This window comes from Watersipora subatra, chromosome 10 (genome assembly GCF_963576615.1).
Source record: "Watersipora subatra chromosome 10, tzWatSuba1.1, whole genome shotgun sequence".
NCBI classification, from domain to species: Eukaryota; Metazoa; Bryozoa; class Gymnolaemata; order Cheilostomatida; family Watersiporidae; genus Watersipora; species Watersipora subatra.
The window spans coordinates 22,300,007-22,321,102 of record NC_088717.1 but is presented as its reverse complement, the minus strand read 5'-3'; positions in this window follow the sequence as shown (position 1 = coordinate 22,321,102).

The following is a 21,096-nucleotide window of genomic DNA, read 5'->3' as shown; positions in this document are numbered from 1 at the left end:
GTTGTGGGCAAATGCCTTTACCACACAATGTTTGCTTGATTTTTCTGAGAAACCAGAGCTAGTCTGTAAATTCTTTACTATCGCGAGAAGCGTTTCACATCTCGTAGCCTAAAACAATCATTATATGTAACAGTGGTAAGGGTGCGCAATTCCGGCACATGACCAATAAGTCGATTTCATATGTCATATATCTCAAGATTTTCGAAGGGTTTTCCTCTGATTCGTTATTAGGTAGACCTGTGTTTGGCTGGCTATATCTCAGCTCCTAGTGGGTCAGTCTCCTTGATTCTTTTTTTAGAACATTAGTCAACGCCTCAAGAAAACTAATAAAACATAATAATATTATGTTTTCTCTATTCTTTAAGCTATAGAATAATTAGCGGTACAAATATTTGTATTTCTTTTTGAATGATTTGGTGAACTTTGATGATTCAAGACAATGAGTTTGGCGAATGATATATATAAGATGCTGCTGAAGTTGCGGAATGACTCGCTTTTAATAGTTTGTTAGAAATTCCACTCATGGCTTTTCATTGTTACCTCAAAATGTTGAAACCACCTGATAGGAAGGGTCAGAACACTACTAAAACTCATATTTGCTCAAACCTGAAATACAATAGGTTGCATATAAATTGCAATACAAAGACAAAACTGCAAAACTATTGGTAAAAACATAAATAGCAATATATATTATTATTTTTGGCCTTCGGTATTGGGCAGCATTTATGCGGTTTGTTTGCCGATGTTAACGACAGTTTTACTAATAAGCTACATAATTTGCTAAATTACTGGTGTCAACTTTAAAAATTAAAACAAATGTAATGTTAGCACTTATAGAATATTCTACAAACAACGTAGATAAATTTTTGTGGCATATGACTTCAATTGAATAGTTCCCTAGAATTGCAATTTGTATTTGCCCATTTTAGTACTTTGAAATGTCAAAGGAACTCATAATGAAATCCACTTTAATAGAATTTAAAGATGCTCAAAGCGGACGGATGCTATGTGGACCAACAATAAAAGGTCACTCTGTACTATGGCTAGTAAGTAGTTACATGTATTTAGATTTTGCATTGATGCTTTCAATTAGATAGTGTAGGAAATCTATTTACATTAGCTAAATTACCCTCATGTGCAAGACCCAGCTTTGTTTCCTAGCCATCACAACATTATGCCAATGCATATTATAATTCATTGCTTTGTTCAAAACTGATTTCTGAGCCAAAGGTAGTTTTAGCAGTATAAGAACATGTACTTCTTTTCCTATGGGTCTACTCACTGTTTTGTAACAGCAAAGACAATTGGTTTTTAAAAGGTCTGTAAGAATTTTATTACTTATTTTGATTTCCATTGGTGCTCGTAGCAAATATAATTTCAGTACAATTTGCATCAATAAAGTTATTACCACTTGTTTCGTAAAGTATTTGGAGCAAAATAATATTTTAGGTGCAAAAGAAACATTTTTGCTGCAAGCTTACCAAAACAAAATAAAACATTTTTTATGTTACATTTTAATTAAACACCATGTTCTATTCAGTTATTGCTGTCAGTACTCTGGCCTATGTTGGTAAAACTAGTTACCAAACTAAATTTTAGTTTTTCCGCTCGCCGCTCCAGAGTATTTAATCAACTGAGCTAGTTTTTACAACAGACCTGTATTACAAGACAAAGAATGTTCATATTTACTTTGAATGATCAAAGTAAAACCTAATCCTCAATAATCCCATTGAACTAGCTATGCAAGAAAAATGTTGAGTAATTATGCCAGGTATTCTGCTGGATTAACTAAAAAAATCAGAAATTCACTACACAATAAGAAATAACTTTTTTTGGGTCACTTTCCAAATTTAAGTGAATGTGTCTGAGTAGAATGTTTTATCAATTTCTTGACAGTTCAGGGCATTATTATTACTGGTAAAATGTGAATAATAGGACTCAGTATTACTATTGATCAATAAAACCACCCAAAGTCGAGAGATCTAAAGTTAGAAAAAATTTGGTGCCGTGCTAGGTTCAGCCCGACTGATCATCGCTAACAATAAATTGCAGTCAAAAAGAAGTTTTGAACAGCGAAAATGCCTTCAAGATAGAATGTTATTGTATTTTTATTGGCTCTCTATGTGACATTAATTTTTTCCCTTGGTTCTACATAGACACAATGGGCTTGTTTGGAATCTACCCAATTTATGGTGTTGTGGTATTGTGCCGGTTTTGCAACCTGACTCTCCAGGTTCCATCCCCGAGTGGGAAAATGTTTTTACTTAACGTTCTAAGAGTGGCTTAAGATGAATAGAAAGAAATTGCTGTTATTGTATGTTAGATTGAGTAACTAAGTATGTTGTGCAAGTAAATCATATTATTATTGTAGATAATATGCACAGCAAGGAAAAATGTGTGAGTTTCATTTTAGCAATCACAGTAACTGAGTTGTGTCCATGCATTGTTTCCAACTAATTTTTTTAAGTTTTTGTATGCAGTGCAGCAGCGATATGTGACTGAATAAGAAACTATAACATAGATCAGATTTATAAATATTGAGTTACATTATTTGTTTATTTTAGTGAGTAGAAAGTTATGCAGCCTAAAAGAAAATGGAGCGTTCAAAAAGCCATGATCGGATGATTTATGCAAACTACCAACAATGTCAGAGCTGTATACTGTCAAAAGAAATTGGTGTTTGAAAATTATAATGATGACTTATGCCCGAGCCCACAACTTACTCAAGAAGCTGCAAAATTAAACTGGCAGCAGGGTCTTCTTGTCGTTGAGGCTTTTGTAATATCACATTAAACTTGATGTCTGAATAAATTTACTCCGTTTCGCGACTAAGCAACAACCATTCTATAGTACTTGACTAGTTGAATTTTTTGGTATCAAGCATAGTGGCTGTTGTTGTTTTATATACACATTTATGGAATCCTACCTTAAAGTTTAACATACTATACAATATGTAAGTTTTAACAACAATTAAATTATTTCAGAAAAAAATACTTGGAAATGTGCAACAGAGGCCGGTTTGCAGAGGCCCACAACTCATGATCGCACCAATAGGCAAAAAAATATAGTAGATTCTATAGTAAAATGTTGTGAGTGTTTTTAGATAATTTTGTTACTTTTTTGATATGTCATAAGTCAGAGAAGTCATTATGCGTATAAGTTGCTAAAAGAGAACAAGGTTTTATGGCCTCTTAGCTAATGTGTGCAAGTTATGTTACCTTCTAAACATAGTACATAATCGATCATAGCCTTTTTGAAGTATGTACACTGCATACGTCATAGGCACCTCTAGAACATATATTTAAGTTAAATAGCTTTTTACAAATGCGAAAGGTATATCGCTATAAGATACAAGTTGTATAGTTTCATGCATCCTTCTGACTAGTACATAAATTATGTTTGTTAAGTAATAATAACAGATAAATAAGTTATAGCAACCTACTAAATGATATATAAATAGCAGCAACCTCTTAAATAATATACAACTCATAGCAGCCTCCTAACTGATATATAAATAGTAGCTACCAACTAAATGAAATTCAAATTATAGCAAACTCCTACGTGATATATAAGCCATAGCAACATCCTAAATTCTATGTAACCCATAGCAACCTCTGCAATGATATGTAAGTTATAGCAACCTCCTAAATGATATATAAATAGCAGCAGCCTCCTAATTAATATATAATTCATAGCAGCCTACTAACTGATATATAAATAATTACTATCAACTATGGAAAATTCAAATTATAGCAAGGTCTTAGGTGATCTATAAGTGATAGCAACATCCTAAATTCTATGTAACCCATAGCAACCTCTGCAATGATATGTAAGTTATAGCAACCTCCTAAATGATATATAAATAGCAGCAGCCTCCTAATTAATACATAATTCATAGCAGCCTCCTAACTGATATATAAATAATAGCTATAAACTATGAAAATTCAAATTATAGCAAGGTCTTAGGTGATCTATAAGTGATAGCATCATCCTAAATTATATGTAACTCATAGCAGCATCTGCAATGATATGTAAGTTCTAGCAACCTCCTAAACGATATATAAATATCAGCAGCCTCCTAATTAATATATAATTCATAGCAGCCTCCTAACTGATATATAAATAATAGCTATCAACTATGAAAATTCAAATAATAGCAAGGTCTTAGGTGATCTATAAGTGATAGCATCATCCTAAATTATATGTAACTTATAGCAGCCTCTGCAATGATATGTAAGTTATAGCAACCTCCTAAATGATATATAAATATCAGCAGCCTCCTAATTAATATATAATTCATAGCATTCTCCTAACTGATATATAAATAGTAGCTATCAACGATGGAAAATTCAAAATATAGCAAGGTCTTAGGGGATCTATAAGTGATAGCATCATCCTAAATTATATGAAACTCATAGCAGCCTCTGCAATGATATGTAAGTTATAGCAATCTCCTAAATGATATATAAATATCAGCTGCCTCTTAATTAATATATAATCCATAGCAGCCTCCTAACTGATATATAAATAATAGCTATCAACTATGGAAAATTCAAATAATAGCAAAGTCTTAGGTGATCTATAAGTGATAGCAACATCCTAAATTATATGTAACTCATAGCAGCCTCTGCAATGATATGTAAGTTATAGCAACCTCCTAAATGATATATAAATATCAGCAGCCTCCTAATTAAGATATAATCCATAGCAGCCTCCTAACTGATATATAAATAATAGCTATCAACTATGGAAAATTCAAATAATAGCAAGGTCTTAGGTGATCTATAAGTGATAGCAACATCCTAAATTATATGTAACTCATAGCAGCCTCTGCAATGATATGTAAGTTATAGCAACCTCCTAAATGATATATAAATATCAGCAGCCTCCTAATTAATATATAATCCATAGCAGCCTCCTAACTGATATATAAATAATAGCTATCAACTATGGAAAATTCAAATTATAGCAAGGTCTTAGGTGATCTATAAGTGATAGCAACATCCTAAATTATATATAACTCATAGCAGCCTCTGCAATGATATGTAAGTTATAGCAACCTCCAAAACAATTTATAAATAGCAGCAGCCTCCTAAATAATATATAACTTATAGCAGCCTCGTCACTGATATATAGATAATTGCTACCAACTATGTGAAATTAAAATTATAGCAATTTCTCAAATGATCTATAAGTTATAGCAACATACTTTATTATATGTAAATCAGAGCAGCCTCTAAAAGAAACAAGTTATAGCAAACTCCTAAATTATATAAGTTACGGCATCTTACTAAAGGGTATGTAAGCTATGCCATGCTATGTAATGTTTCCATTGTAACTATTACATAAGTTACAATGGTAACATTCTAATTTATGTGAAATTTGTAGCAATCTGCTAACTGGTAATCATTATTTTTGCTTACTCATTGAGGTATGAATTATTTTACCTTCAAATTGATATGTAATTTACAACAACCATCTAGACATTCTCCAAGTTTTGACCGTTTTTCTAGTATGCATATATACAAAGTATGATAAGGCGATGAATATATATTGTATGATACCATATTCTCCTAAAATTTCCATAAAAATATAAAATAATTAGGAGGTGAATAAATATATATATATCTACAATGTAGATAAATTAGACCATATAGGAGGCTTACCCATATATATTTGCGTTAACTCCTAATCCCTTATATTCCGAAACCTCCTAACTGGTATATATTTATTCAACTCCTAACTCGGAAATATGGGTATATATATATATATATATATATATATATATATATGTATTTTTCAAAGTTCGTCATTTGTTGGTCTGTCTGTCTTTCGGTATGTCCAGCTACAGCCATTAAAATTTTGGAATTGAAATTTCGGATTCTTCTAGACTGGGTTTCACGAAGATTGCGAACGCAGGTTTGCAGTCCAATTCTCTAACCATGAGACTACGAAATCTATAACGATTCATTGCTCTTACTACATAATGCACACACCCATTTCCGTTTCACACTAAAAATCACAAATTAATTTGAATTTCTATGAATGCTTTTTGCTCTGAGAAAAGCGATGCTTTTGCGTGTTTCCGGGAATTTCTATTTTTGGTCTTTTGTAAGGTTTTATTGCTAAATCATGGTCAAGGCCAATGCTTTTCACGCGAACAATTGTATTACATCGAGTAGGAATAGCCTTTACACTCTCTCCTCACTTGGCCAGACAAAGACAGTTTGATATATTATTTCTACAATTGTACCAGTATCCAGAGGTAGCAGTATCGCTGTAATTAAAGTTTTGATGGATTGCTTCTGCTGGAACAGCAACCTTTTTATACACCCACACGCTTCTTTCTATGCACAAATTGTTATGATTAATTCAACATATTCACAATTTTTTTTTTTCAGTTTGTATTAATTGTATTATTACCAACTCATCTTTTATTGTAATCACAGGAAAACAGACCTAATTTAGCTATTAGTTGCAAATTATCTTACATTTAAACCCTTTTATTGTTGTTGTTTAAATTTACTTGACCAGCACAAAATATATTTTTCATGATAGGAAGTTTGAAAGTTGCAGTCGTTTGACAAAGTTTAGAGACCTGATAGTTTTTATTTTTTCTCTTAGATTGTTTGATCTGCACAAAACACTTTTTTCTTCATATGAAGTTTGTAAGTTAAAATGGTAACTTTTGTTATATGTTGAATAAAAATAAATTTTCTTTCGCAAAGACTTTTATTACCTGGGCAATGCCGGGCACTCATCTAGTTATTTTCATAAAGGCTCGTATATGTGTATTTTCATAAAGTCTCTAATATGTATTAGTAGCAGAATGCCAGGTGTTGCATGGGTATTAAAAATCACTTATAAACAATGAATGGTAATGTAACTAGACATTAGTCTGGCACATTGCCAATGGCAAAATTGAGCAAGCTTACTAATAAGAGCTAACTACAGTACTTGCTCTCATGGAAGAACAAGCATAAAAATACGGGATACCGTATTGGGGAGCGGGAGATATATATATAGATATATAGATATATCTCACACATCTACATTATATATATATATATATATATATATATATATATATATATATATATAGAACTATATTTCCCAACTAGGAGGCTTCTATCAATATATAATCCATGTTAGGAGGCTCTGAAAAATTAGGAGGCGTCCAGGGAGCCTCCTAATTCTAGCAGTGTTTATAGTGCTTAACAACCCTATAGAAGTATTTTAAACATGATTCCCATAATCGCCTTATATATCTATATTCATATATATGGAAAAGAGGAGACAACTCCAACATAAATGTGTAATTTTCTATCAATAAATTATAAACCCTAGGAGGCTCTTATATATGGAACTAGGAGGCATATATCAATTTTAAAACATTCTTACTTTTAACTGTTTTGGTATCGTTTCAGTTAATAGCACAATCTATTTAAAAACATATTGCAATAAGTTTATGACTAAGCATCAGCAAATACAAAGAATTAGCAGCTATGTCGGATACAGTCAGTTTTGCTAATATTCATGATAGCTTTATTAGATTTGGGAAATAAAGTTGTATATTAACAAACTACAATACATTACAATTTATTTGCTGACCCTCTTTATAGTTTTCAAGACTGCCATTTAAGCACTCCCTTTTTTTGCAAGGTTTCTCATTGATCTGATCTTTTTTGTGAAAATTCACAATAATTGCACATTATGGTTTCAACTGATGTTTAAGCATGGCTGTAGTAAAAGTTTAAATAAGTCTATAATCAGTACAATTCATATTTTCGATGCCGTTGCATCCAGCCACAAAATAAATCTTTTTTTGAAACTTTGCATCCAAACGCAATACCTGAGAGATGGTTTTTAGTCGAAGAATTGATTTTTTAAATTTATTGAAGTAAAGTGGCAAAAGTATAACCACAGTATATAACAGCTAGAGAGATGTGGCTGTTATAATGTTGCTGTGGCTGTTAGGACTATTAGTTCTTCACCCATGTAGTCTACTAGAGCTTGGTAGCAGCAGAATGACTACATGTAAGGGAGCAAGTCACATTCGGTAAGTTGTTCATGTTATTTTAGTCAATTTACAGTTTATTTACTTGAAACATACAGTTGTAGAAAAGCAGTATAAATTTTATTTAATATTGAAATAGGACTAGCGTGAAAAAAGTATGTTTCAATTATTATAATTTTTAAGGAATGTAGCACAGAACACGTTTGATATATTTTTTACATCCGTTTATGTCATCCAACTGCTGATATTGTTCTGCATAGAAAAGTCAAGAAAGGTCAGCATTATATTACCAAAAAGGAAAAAATCAAAACTTTTTGTAAAGTCCTAATTTTTGACTTTATTATTGTTACACGAATGTTCAGTTTTGTAACATCAACACAGACACGCCAGCTGACAATTAATAGTTATTTTAGTGAATCAGTTAATTCTCCAACTTTAATCTATTTTCAGTTATTATTATTATAATTTTTGATGTTTTTTATAATGATAAGTAACGTTATTAATGTGGTTCTACCAACAGTCAAAACTGTTATTAGAATAACATGATCATAAAGTAATTGTATTATTGTTATCATGAATAGTGAGAGTTTGCGTATTTCAGTTATGATTTTGTAAGTAATAGTAGTACATGCATAGGCATAAGCAAGTAAGTGGGTATATGCAGCCTTTGAATTTTGAAACTTTTAGTATTTAGTTTGAATCTTGTGTAGTAATTGTGTAGTAATTAAGAGCTTAGCTGTTTTATAGAGCTTCAGTAGTAGGAGGCAGACATTCAAGTTTGCCAATAAAAACCTAACCAGTGAACTAAAATGTGTATTTTGCATTCATTTTGGTTTGTATATCTGTTTATGCTATTGAATTATCTTTTCATTTTTGTAGAAACTTGGTAAGCATTATTGCCAAGATGGCATATTTATCAGATGGCAGAGAGTATTAGACAAAGTTGGATGTTCTTTTCTAAAAAAGGTATGTTGCTAATTACACGTTGGTTTGCATAAAAAATATGTCAAAATAATCAAGGTTTCATCTACCGAAATTTATAATATTTTTTAACATATACATAATTATAGATTACAAACTATAAAACATTATATCAGTAAGGTTGTATTTTGAAATGTAGTAAAGTTTGACGTTTTGGCAAAGTCACTATGATAAGCAAAACTTTAAATTCACCAACACAAAATATACTGTACAAAGTTTTACTGTAACTAGCAAATGTATACCTGACGTAAGAATGTAACAGCATGCCAAAAAGTAGTTTTTCTTTGTATAGTTGCAAATAATCAATGACGCTTTAGTTATAGATAACTGCTGGATGAGAAGCATTGATGGCCCACACCAAAGACTGATTTGCAGACATCAAATTAAAGGTATGCGATATTGCAATAAGTTGCTGTAAAATAGCACATTATACATGCGAGCCAAAAATTAGTGTAATAATTTGATATAGCCATAGCTTCAGTAAGAAAAGTTGTTAATTTTTACAGGCATTTTATTATTTAAACGCTTACATAAACCATTATGCCACTTTTGTGTTCTATTCATCTATTATTGGCAGATTACATAATATAAATAGCACAAACCAATCAAAGGAATGTAGCGTAGCAAAGAGATTTAGTATTGCTCTTCTTAGTCTTTATGAGTCATGGTTGCAATTGCTGAGCAATTGCATAATTATATAAAATGAATAGTTTTCCATGGTTACTCATTACCACTTTTAGTTACTCAGTCAACACTGAGAGTAATTATCAGATTTGAGATATCATGTTTAGAGGCAGGAGATTGACAAATATTTTGTTGGTTTTTACTCTTACCCTACCGTATGCGAATTTATGCTAAATCTATCAGCAACTGCCGTATGCATATTTTTGCGAATTTTCCAACAATTGCGTGGTCACCTAATTTTATTATCCATTAATTACATAACGGATGATTTTAAAACTTTGATGGTATTGTCAGTGTGGTTCGAATATTTCTCTAATAGATTAGTCTAAGATAACCAAGCAGTTTCAAATTCTTTTTTGAGAATTTCCAAAATAAAAATGGACATTTTTTGTGTAAGTTTTGTTAAGTATCGCGCAAGTCAGAAAACATAATTACTTACATGTATGTTGATGACACTATAGTCAATTCAAATTCAGATTTTTGTGATTACACAGATAATTAAATTAGCAGCAGTGACTCTGATGATAGTGAAAATAATAGTTTTTTAAGTGTAAGGGACATTGTAGAGCATCGTTTTTAGCTTCGTAGCGATTGTAGCTTCACATAGCTTTAGCAATGCACAAAGTGAAGGTACATTGATTTTTGCATAGCACTATATGTTAACATTTTAGCAAAATAAAATATATTACAAAAAGTTTATAGATAAACTTTGAAGTTGAAACAAAATAGTATACATGCTTCATGTACATATCATGAAGCTAAATTGGCAATTTTCGGTGAAATGGCTGGCGGTAGGCCGGTAGCTTAGTTTGTACATGGGTGGCAGTAAAAGGGTAAAGCTATAAAAGAATTAGAGATACAAATGTATGTATTTCCTTTTGAATGATTTAGTGAACTTTGATGATTCAAGACAATGAGTTTGGCGAATGATATATATATATAAGATGCTGCTGAAGTTGCGCAATTCAACTCATGGCTTTTAATTATTACCTCAAAATGTTGAAAACATGCGATAGGAAGGGCCAGAACACTACTAAAACTCATAGTTACTCAAACCTGAATTACAGTAGGTTTTATACAACTTGCTGTACAATAACAAAACTGCAAAACTATTGGTTAAAATATAAATAGCAATATATATTATTATTTTTGGCCTTCGGTATCGGGCAGCATGTATGCAGTTTGTTTGCTGATGTTAACAAAAGTTTTACAAATAAGCTACATAATTTGCTCAATTATTTGTGTCAACTTTAAAATTTAAAACAAATGTAGTGTTAGCACTTTTAGAATATACTACAAACAACGCAGAGGAACTTTTTGTGGCATATGACTTGAATTTAAAAGTTCTCTGAAAATGCAACTTGTATTTGCCCATTTTAATACTTTAAAATGTCAAAGGGAGCTCATAATGAAAGCAACGTTAATATAATTTCAAGATGCTCAAAGCGGTACGGATGTTATGTTGACAAACATTAAAAGGTCACTCTGTACTATGGCTAGTAAGTATTTACATGTATTTAGATTTTGCATTGATGCTTTCAATTAGGTAGTGTAGGAAATCTATTTACATTAGCTAAATTACCAGCATGTGCAATACCCAGCTTTGTTTCCTATCCATCCCAAACATTTTGCCAATGCTTATAATAATTCATTGCTCTTTTCAAATCTCATTACTGAACCAAAGGTAGTTTTAGCAGTATAAGAACATATACTTCTCTTCCTATGGGTCTACTCACTTTTCTGTAGCAGCAAAGGCCATTGTTTTTAAAAGGTCTGTAAGAATTGTATTACTTATTTTGACTTCCATTGGTGCTCGTAGCAAATATAATTTCAGTACAATTTGCATCAATAAAGTTATTATTACTTGTTTGTAAAGTATTTGGAGCAAAACAATATTTTATGTGCACAACAAACATTTTTGCTGCAAGCTTACCAAAACAAAATAAAACGTTTATTTTTATGTTACATTTTAATTAAACATCATGTTCTATTCAGTTATTGCTGTCAGTACTATGCAGTTATTGCTGTCAATGTTCTTTGTGCATTCTTGGCACACTTTTATGTTAAACTTCCAATGCATTAAACACTTTAGAAATAAAGTGTTCAAACAAGGATGCATAACATGAGATTTGTCACTGGCTTGTTTTGACCTATATCTAGCACTCTTTAGCCAAAGGTGTCTAGCTTTACTAAAATATTTGGTAGTGAAATTGTACATAAATTCATTGCCTGCATACACATCAATCATGATGCCTATGCTCTTATTATGTGTGTTCTACTATTGCCTGCTTAGCTAATTCACTTTCTACTTCTCAATAGCCTCAGCCTCCGAATGAAAGCTATTGTTGTTATTCCTATTCTTTGTAACTTTATAATGAAGGAGGTTGTGGTTGGGCAGCTCATTTGCTTTTCACTCTATTAGAAATATTGCAGCACAAGTATAACTGCAGTAATAAAATCTTCACAGAATTGCATAATGTGGTCTTATTCTCCAAGGTCTTCTCACTAGCAGAAATGACCTATGTACTTATGCAATTGTGGTTTGTGCTTAAAGTGACTCATTCTCCTAATGTGGCATGGCTTGCTATCTTCTTGCATGCTAGTCAATTGATTAAATAGATTGTAAGAAACAAGCCAACCTCTCATTCCTACACAACCTAAAGACTTATCACATAAGTTCAACCTTCTAGCGAGATTGTAGCCGCTAAACATTTTGCTTTTTTCACGCGTCTAGCCATTTAGGGTTTTGCAGCCGCAGAAGAACAGACTAATCATGTCACAATTGGTATATTTGTTTGTCACAATTGTTTTATATTACTTTTGCCAATTTTGTCATTGAATTAATTGTACCATATTATGGTGAAAAGGCATCATGAAAAAGTATTTTACTTCGCCTCAATACCAATGCAAAAGGTTAGACCCCTTAGTGGCCATTTTTGACCTTTAGGGCGAGCCACTTTAAATACTATATCTAAGCAACTTACTCATGTCATCAAATTGCGACGGCAAACAACAATGCATAGGTTTTCGCAGCTAATTTGGATTTGGATTTTACTGCCTTAATTGCAAGATCGTAATATTGTCAAGTTAAAAAGGTCAAGAAACCCCAACTTTATAATGCTAAAAGAATGAAATTATTACTAATTTTCATAAAATGATAACTTTGTAATTATACACAAGGGTAGCTTTGTGAGATTAACCGACCTACATTAAAATAGTTATGGTAACATATAGCACAGTAGCCAGCAATTGATGAATATCTGTGACTCTGTCGATGCTCCTAACTTTTGTAACTTTTTAAAAAGCATTAAAATAATTATGGATGCTTTTTATTCTGATTAGTAGTGTTAGCTGATTGATAGCACCAAACAGGCAGAATTATTAGTAGCCTATACTATACTGCCCTGAGCAAGCAAAACGCTGTATCTTGATATTTGTAAATTGTTCAGCACAAGCACAAACGCGTTTTGGTCAAGCCTGGCATCAGTATTAGCAGTATTTTAGTTGTTTTTTTTTTATTTATTATGGTGAGATATCCAACAATCTTTACTGAATTTTTTTTTTCGTGAAACTTTAAAATCAAAGGAGTTATTTCACTTAGGGCATTTTGTTTGCTTAAATTGACAATTTACTAAGCTGGCACTAGGCAATCAAAATGCCCTATCACTGCAGATAGGGCCTTTTGATTGCTTAATTGGACTGGTTTCTCATTGTTAGTTTGCCACAAGACCATTTGCCATGACTGGATTATCAAAGGATTACAAGTTTAAATTTTGATATTAACCCGCAATTAGTCAACAAAATAATATATGTTGCAATTCCTATTACTCATCCAGTCAACACATGGATTAAAACCCTGTAATAGCCATATTTAGCTCAAAAGTTAAGAGATGATCAAAGATCTAGGTATCCTTCAAACCAGATGTCATGAAATGAAAGGAATAAGTAAAATAGTAGTTTAAAAAAGATCAAACGCTTTTATTAAAAATAATTTAAAGCAAACAACTGAGTGCAATAATGTCAGTATTTTAAAAAAGCAAAACCTTCCAATGGACATGTAACTAAAACAAATTTTTCATCAAATCTCTGAGTCGGATCTTTAAAACGAGACTTTTGTCACTTAAATATCGTCTTGTCATAATAAATATATTATGATAAAAAATATAGCAATAAGATTGAGCACTTAGAAGTGCACTAGCTTGTATGAGCTGCCTTGAAACAACCAAATATATATGCTTCAGTTTCGCTTCCCTTTGTTTATATACTCTTTGATTACATAATGCTGCTCATAATGTCCAACTTTGTGTATGTTCAGGCCAATCAAAATGCTGTATCTGCAGATAGAGCACTTTGATTGCCACTTTATGTGTGGTAAATGTGGATAGGGCGTTTTGCACATTGTGAAAATTGCTATTTCTGGTGGTCTCAGATATATGAAATTTCGAGACATGTTAGATCTCAACCTAAAATACATATAAGCACAAAAAAGTGAATTTTGGAAAACTTTTCAGATAGGGCGTTTTACTTGCTTAGGGCAGTATAAAGTTATGATAATGTATTATTTTCATTGTAATTAACAAGTTGATGCATTTTAGTCGTAATTTGATACGGATTTAAACTAGAGGCTGAGTCATAAGTAAGTGACTGGAGTAAATGAAATCCTTTAAATTGTTGAAGCTTTAAAATCTATGTTTCAATTTTGTAGAAGAATATCGCATGAGATAAAATATTACAGCTTCATAGAATTTTAGTAATGGGAGGTAGGGACACGGGTTTGCTGAAAAACCTAAAAACAACAGGCATCTTTTGCATGACTTTTTAATCTGCATAACATCTGTTTGGGCTATTAAAATTGTTTTGCTTATTTTGGTAGAAACCTGGTCACCGCATCCAAGCACTATATCCACCAGATGGAAAATGGTACGAAGCACAGCTGGACGCTTTCTTGAAGGGGGTATGTTGCTGATTAACGGTTAGTTTCCACAAGAGCGTGCCACATTAATAAAAGTTTTATTTCAAAAAATTTATATGAAATAATATTACTATAAAATCTATGTTTGAATGCTATGGCACTGCATTTTTTAACCCTTCCAATTATAGTGGCAAAAATTGTCGATTGTGCTTCATAATATATGTTCAATCTTTATTAGCTTCAACTCTATCTAATACCTTTTTGTTATAGATTTTATTTTTCCAACACGTTAAAAAATAGTACTATTCAAAAAACTTAATGCATTCCTACTTCGTGCATTGCTAATGCTATGTGAAGCTACGATCCCTTCGAATCTCAAAAAACAATGCTCTACCATGTTCCTTACTCTTACAAAAACTATTACTTTGACCACTATTGGAGTCACTATTGGAGCTGCTACTTTAATTATATGTGTAATCACTAAAATCTTAATCCGTCAGTCATCAACAATCATCAATAATGTTATCAACATAAGTAATTATCTGTTTTCAATTCTGGATGTACTTGCGAAAGCTATAATAGCACTAAATATTTCGAAAATCAGAACGAACAAATGTTTCTTTTTATGTTGAAAAGTCCTAAACAAAAAATTAAAATTGCTTCCTGAGTTTAGGGTAATTTTACAGGGAAACTTTTGGACAACACTGTCAATACTATAAAAAGTCTTAAAGACTGTTAGTTATGTTGTCAACGAATAATAAAATTAAGTTACTACGCAATTGCCAGGAAATTCGCAAGATGCACATATGCCGGTCGTCCATTGATTTCGCCTAAATGCGCATGCAGCGGTGAAAGGGTTAATAAAATATTATGTAATCTCTAATTGAATCCCCATTCATTTAAACGCCCCTCTACTAGACCTGTACTATAATAGATGACGGTTAAAGATAGAACGCCGCCGTTCAAGTGAACGTTACTTCTTTTGAAAAAAACACATAAAAAACTATATAACACACAAACTAAGCTGTGATTCAGTGATAACATATACACTGGGCGTTGAGCTTGCAAAATGCCATCGTTAACTGCTTATTCTAATGCTGTAGCATGTGCAAGAAATTTTAGCCTCAAATAGTAGTACAGATTTCATCATATTTGCTAAACCATTTTTTCATATACATGTATGCCGAACTATCAAGGCCGCTTAAACAATAAAATTATTATCAGCCTGATAGAGTTATTAATTATTTCCACGGTGCTGCTTTCAAAGCTTTAACGAAAACACTGTAAAGCTTAGAAGTTAGAAAACTCGCTTCAATATGCATTGACAAAAGTATTAATTGCTATTGTTGTAACTGAGTCATTGTTAGTAAAAATTTGTCAACATTTTTCTATCCATCCTGTCCAAAATCGGATCCACAGATCAAAGAATGTTGAAGTCGCAGTCAGCTGGATGTGGTTGTCAATTAAAGGGTGACACTCTAGTTTTCAACACTTCTAGAATAGCACTCGAATGAACATGGCCTTCAAATTAAGATTCTACCTTATGTCAATTTAGCTGTATTTCAGAATGTTATAATATTGGAGTTTTGGGTCAAGGTTAAAATAGCAAGCATGACTTTGCAAATATTGACGCAACAAAATTTTAGTTTTAAATAAGGCTCTGCTTTCATATATTTGCAAATCACTAATGCATGAATTAAAAAAAGAACCCAAGGGTATATTTCTCTTTGTGTAGTAGCATCTAATCAAAAATGCATTGATTTTAAATAAGTGCAGAGTGACATACATGGATTATCAACACCGAAGAGTGATTTTCAGACATCAGATTAAATGTGGGTGATGCTATGATAAGTGGCTTTAAACTAACACAATGTACTAGGGAACCAAGCGTGATTATTTTGCTGTAGCTCAAATGCAGTAGAAAAAATAAAGGTGTCTAACTTTTCAAGTATTTCAGTCAAATTCGTTGCCTACATAAATGCTGACACTAGTCTTTGTGTTCTGCTGCTGTCAGGTTACAAAACATAGCTCTCCTAGTCAGAGGCATTTAGGTATCTAGAGCAATCTAGGCTTTAGTGGTTTCAATGAACACCTGAACAATGGTGTTTAACCACATTGCTTGACCCCATAGGTCAAGTATTAGCCTAATTAATGACTCAATAAATAGCTACCTAGTCAGGTCACACTAAGCTTAGCAGCAATCATTCTGAACACTGGCCATTGAGACTGCTCAATGAATGTTAATCCTGATAATTTCTCTAATAATTTGAAGCAAATAGAAATCCAAACTGCTCTATCGCATGCATGCAAGTGGCACACCATTTAGTTTCATAATTAGCTACTAAAGTAGTATATAGAAGTGGTCATCAAAGTACCTTCTACAGTATATGTGTGTTTTGAATAACAATACATTGGTTAAGTATTATATTACTAAATGAGAAATGACACTAACGAGCATTGATGTCCTTATTGTTCACTTGTATCTTAGAAACCATCAATTCTGTTTTGACTTGCAGCACGTAAACCAGCTTATTTAACTTTTGAATGGAGCTGAGCAATGATATGTGATTCATCAAAGCCATAGCTTATCAGATTTTTATAAATGATAATTCACATTATTTACTATTTCAGTCAGCAGAAAACGGTAAAGTGCAGAGGAAATAGCAGAATTTGACAAGTACTGGACTGAAAAATCAGGCAAACTGCCAACAAGATCAGTGTTGGATGCTAAACACTCAACGCTGCCTAACAGAAGTGTTACAGTGATTCGGGCTCGAGCCAACAACTTGCTAAAGAAGGCTGCGAGAAAAAATGCCAGCTGAATTTTTTATGTTGTTGAACCTTCTTATTATCATTGCGTTGTATTTGTCAATAAATGTGCTCTTTTTGAAGACTAAAAGAGACCAACTCCGCAGTAATGCACTTGTATAGTTATTTTGTATCAAGCAGTCTTAGCTATTATTTTATGTACAGAAAATGTGCATAAAACAATGACTATGATAGATAATACAATACCGACAATAGATATTATCTGTTGTACTGCACTGTACACTATGATGTATTATTCAAGAAACAAGCTCTAAGATAAATTATAATAATTCTTTTAAAGAAAAACTAAATATAAGGAAATATGCCGCAGCAGCCAGTCTACTGACAACTTACTGTCAAACCGACAAGCCCAAAAAATTACTTAGAACGCTGTGCTTGACTAAAAACAATCAGAAATTCACTACACAATGAGAAATATATCTTTTTGGGTCATTTTCCAAATTTAAGTGAATGTGTCTGAGTAGAATGTTCTATCAATTTCTTGACAGTTCAGGGCATTATTATTACTGGTAAAATGTGAATAATAGCACTCAGTATTACTATTGATCAATAAAACCACCCAAAGTCAAGAGATCTAAAGTTAGAAAAAATTTGGTACTGTGCTGGGTCCAGCCCGACTGATCATTGCTAACAATAAATTGCAGTAAGAAAGAAGTTTTGAAAAGCGAAAATGCCCTCAAGATAGAATGTTATTGTATTTTTATTGGCTCTCTATGTGACATTAAGTTTTTCCCTGGGTTCTCCATAGGCACAATCGGCTTGTTTGGAATCTACCCAATTTACGGTGCTGTGGTATTGCGCAGGTTTTGCAACCTGACATTCCATTCCCGAGTGGGGAAATGTTTTTACTTAACGTTCTAAGAGTGGCTTAAGATGAATAGAAAGACATTGCTGTTATTGTATGTTAGATTGAGTAACTAAGTATGTTGTGCAAGTAATTCATATTATTACTGTAGATAATATGCACAGCAAGCAAAAATGTGTGTGTTTCATTTTAGCAATCACAGTAACTGAGTTGCGTCCATGCATTGTTACCAACTAATTTTTTTTAAGTTTTTGTATGCAGTGCAGCAGCGATATGTGACTGAATAAGAAACTATAACATAGACCATATTTACAAATATTGAGTTACATTATTTGTTTATATTAGTGAGCAGAAAGTTATGCAGCCTAAAAGAAAATTGAGAGTTCAAAAAGCCATGATCGGAAGATTGAGGCAAACTACCAAAAATGCCAGAGCTGTATACTGTTAAAAGAAATTGGTGTTTGAAAATTATAATGATGACTTATGCCCGAGCCCACAACTTACTCAAGAAGCTGCAAAATTAAACTGGCAGCAGGGTCTTCTTGTTGTTGAGGCATTTGTAATATCGCATTAAACTTGACGTCTGAATAAATTTACTCCGTTTGGTGACTAAGCAACGACCATTCTATGGTACTTGACTAGTTGAATTTTTTAGTATCAAGCATGGTGGCTGTTCTTGTTTTAAATACAAATTTATTGATTCCTACGTTAAAGTTGAACATACTATACAATATGTAGGTTCTAACAACAATTATTGTTGTTTTATATAGATTGTTGTTTTATTGTACAGATTATAGCAGACTCTTAGTTGATCTATAAGTGATAGCAACATCCCAAATTATATGTAAGCCATGGCACCTCTGCATTGATATGTAAGTTATAGCAACCTCTTAAATGATATATAAATAACAGCAGCTTCCTAATTACTATATAATTCATTGCAGCCTCCTAACTGATATATAAATAGTAGCTACCAACTATATAAAATTCAAATTATAGTAAACTCTTTTGTGATCTATAAGTCATAGCAACATCCTAAATTCTATGTAACCCATAGCAACCACTGCAATGATATGTAAGTTATAGCAACCTCCTAAATGATATATAAATAGCAGCAGCCACCTAGTTAATATATAATTCATAGCAGTCTCCTAACTGATATATAAATAGTACTGTAGCTACCAACTCTATGAAATTCAAATTATAGCAAACTCTCAGGCGATCTATAAGTGATAGCAGCATCCTAAATTATATGTAACCCATAGCAGCCTCTGCAATGATATGTAAGTTATAGAAACCTCTTAAATGATATATAAATAGCAGCAGCCTCCTAATTAATATATAATTCATTGCAACCTCCTAACTGATATATGAATAGTAGCTACCAACTATATGAAATTCAAATTATAGTAAACTCTTATGTGATCTATAAGTCATAGCAGCATCCTAAATTCTATGTAACTTATAGCAACCTCTGCAATGATATGTAAGTTATCGCAACCTCCTAAATGATGTAAAAATAGCAGCAGCCTCCTAATTTATATATAATTCATTGCAGCCTACTAAATGATATATAGATAATATCTATCAACTATGGAAAATTCAAATTATAGCAAGGTCTTAGGTGATCTATAAGTGATAGCAACATCCTAAATTATATGTAACCCATAGCAGCCTCGGCAATGATATGTAAGTTATAGCAACCTGCTAATTGATATATGAAAAGCAGCAGCCTCCTAATTAATATATAATTCATAGCAGCCTCTTAACTGATATATAAATAGTAGCTACCAACTATATGAAATTCAAATTGTAGTAAACTCTTATGTGATCTATAAGTCATAGCAACATCCTAAATTCTATGTAACTCATAGCAACCTCTGCAATGATATGTAAGATATAGCAACCTCCTAAATGATATATAAATATCAGCAGCCTCCTAATTAATATATAATTCATAGCAGCCTCTTAACTGATATATAAATAGTACTGTAGCTACCAGCTATATGAAATTCAAATTATAGCAGACTCTTAGTTGATCTATAAGTGATAGCAACATCCCAAATTATGTGTAACACATGGCACCTCTGCAATGATATGTGAGTTATAGCAACCTCTTAAATGATAAATAAATAGCACCTGCTTTCTAAGTAATATATAATTCATTGCAGCCTCCTAACTGATATAAAAATAGTAGCTACCAACTATATGAAATTCAAATTGTAGTAAACTCTTATGTGATCTATAAGTCATAGCAACATCCTAAATTCTATGTAACTCATAGCAACCTCTGCAATGATATGTAAGATATAGCAACCTCCTAAATGATATATAAATATCAGCAGCCTCCTAATTAATATATAATCCATAGCAGCCTCCTAACTGATATATAAATAATAGCTATCAACTATGGAAAATTCAAATTATAGCAAGGTCTTAGGTGATCTATAAGTGACAGCATCATCCTAAATCATATGTAACTCATACCAGCCTCTGCAATGATATGTAAGTTATAGCAACCTCTTAAATGATATATAAATAGCAGCAGCCTCCTAATTAATATATAATTCATAGCAGCCTACTAACTGATATATAAATAACTGCTATCAACTATGGAAAATTCAAATTATAGCAAGGTCTTAGGTGATCTATAAGTGATAGCAACATCCTAAATTATATGTAACTCATAGCAGCCTCTGCAATGATATGTAAGTTATAGCAACCTCCTAAATGATATATAAATATCAGCTGCCTCCTAATTAATATATAATCCATAGCAGCCTCCTAACTGATATATATAGATAATTGCTACCAACTATGTGAAATTCAAATTATATCAATTTCTCAAATGATCTATAAGTGATAGCA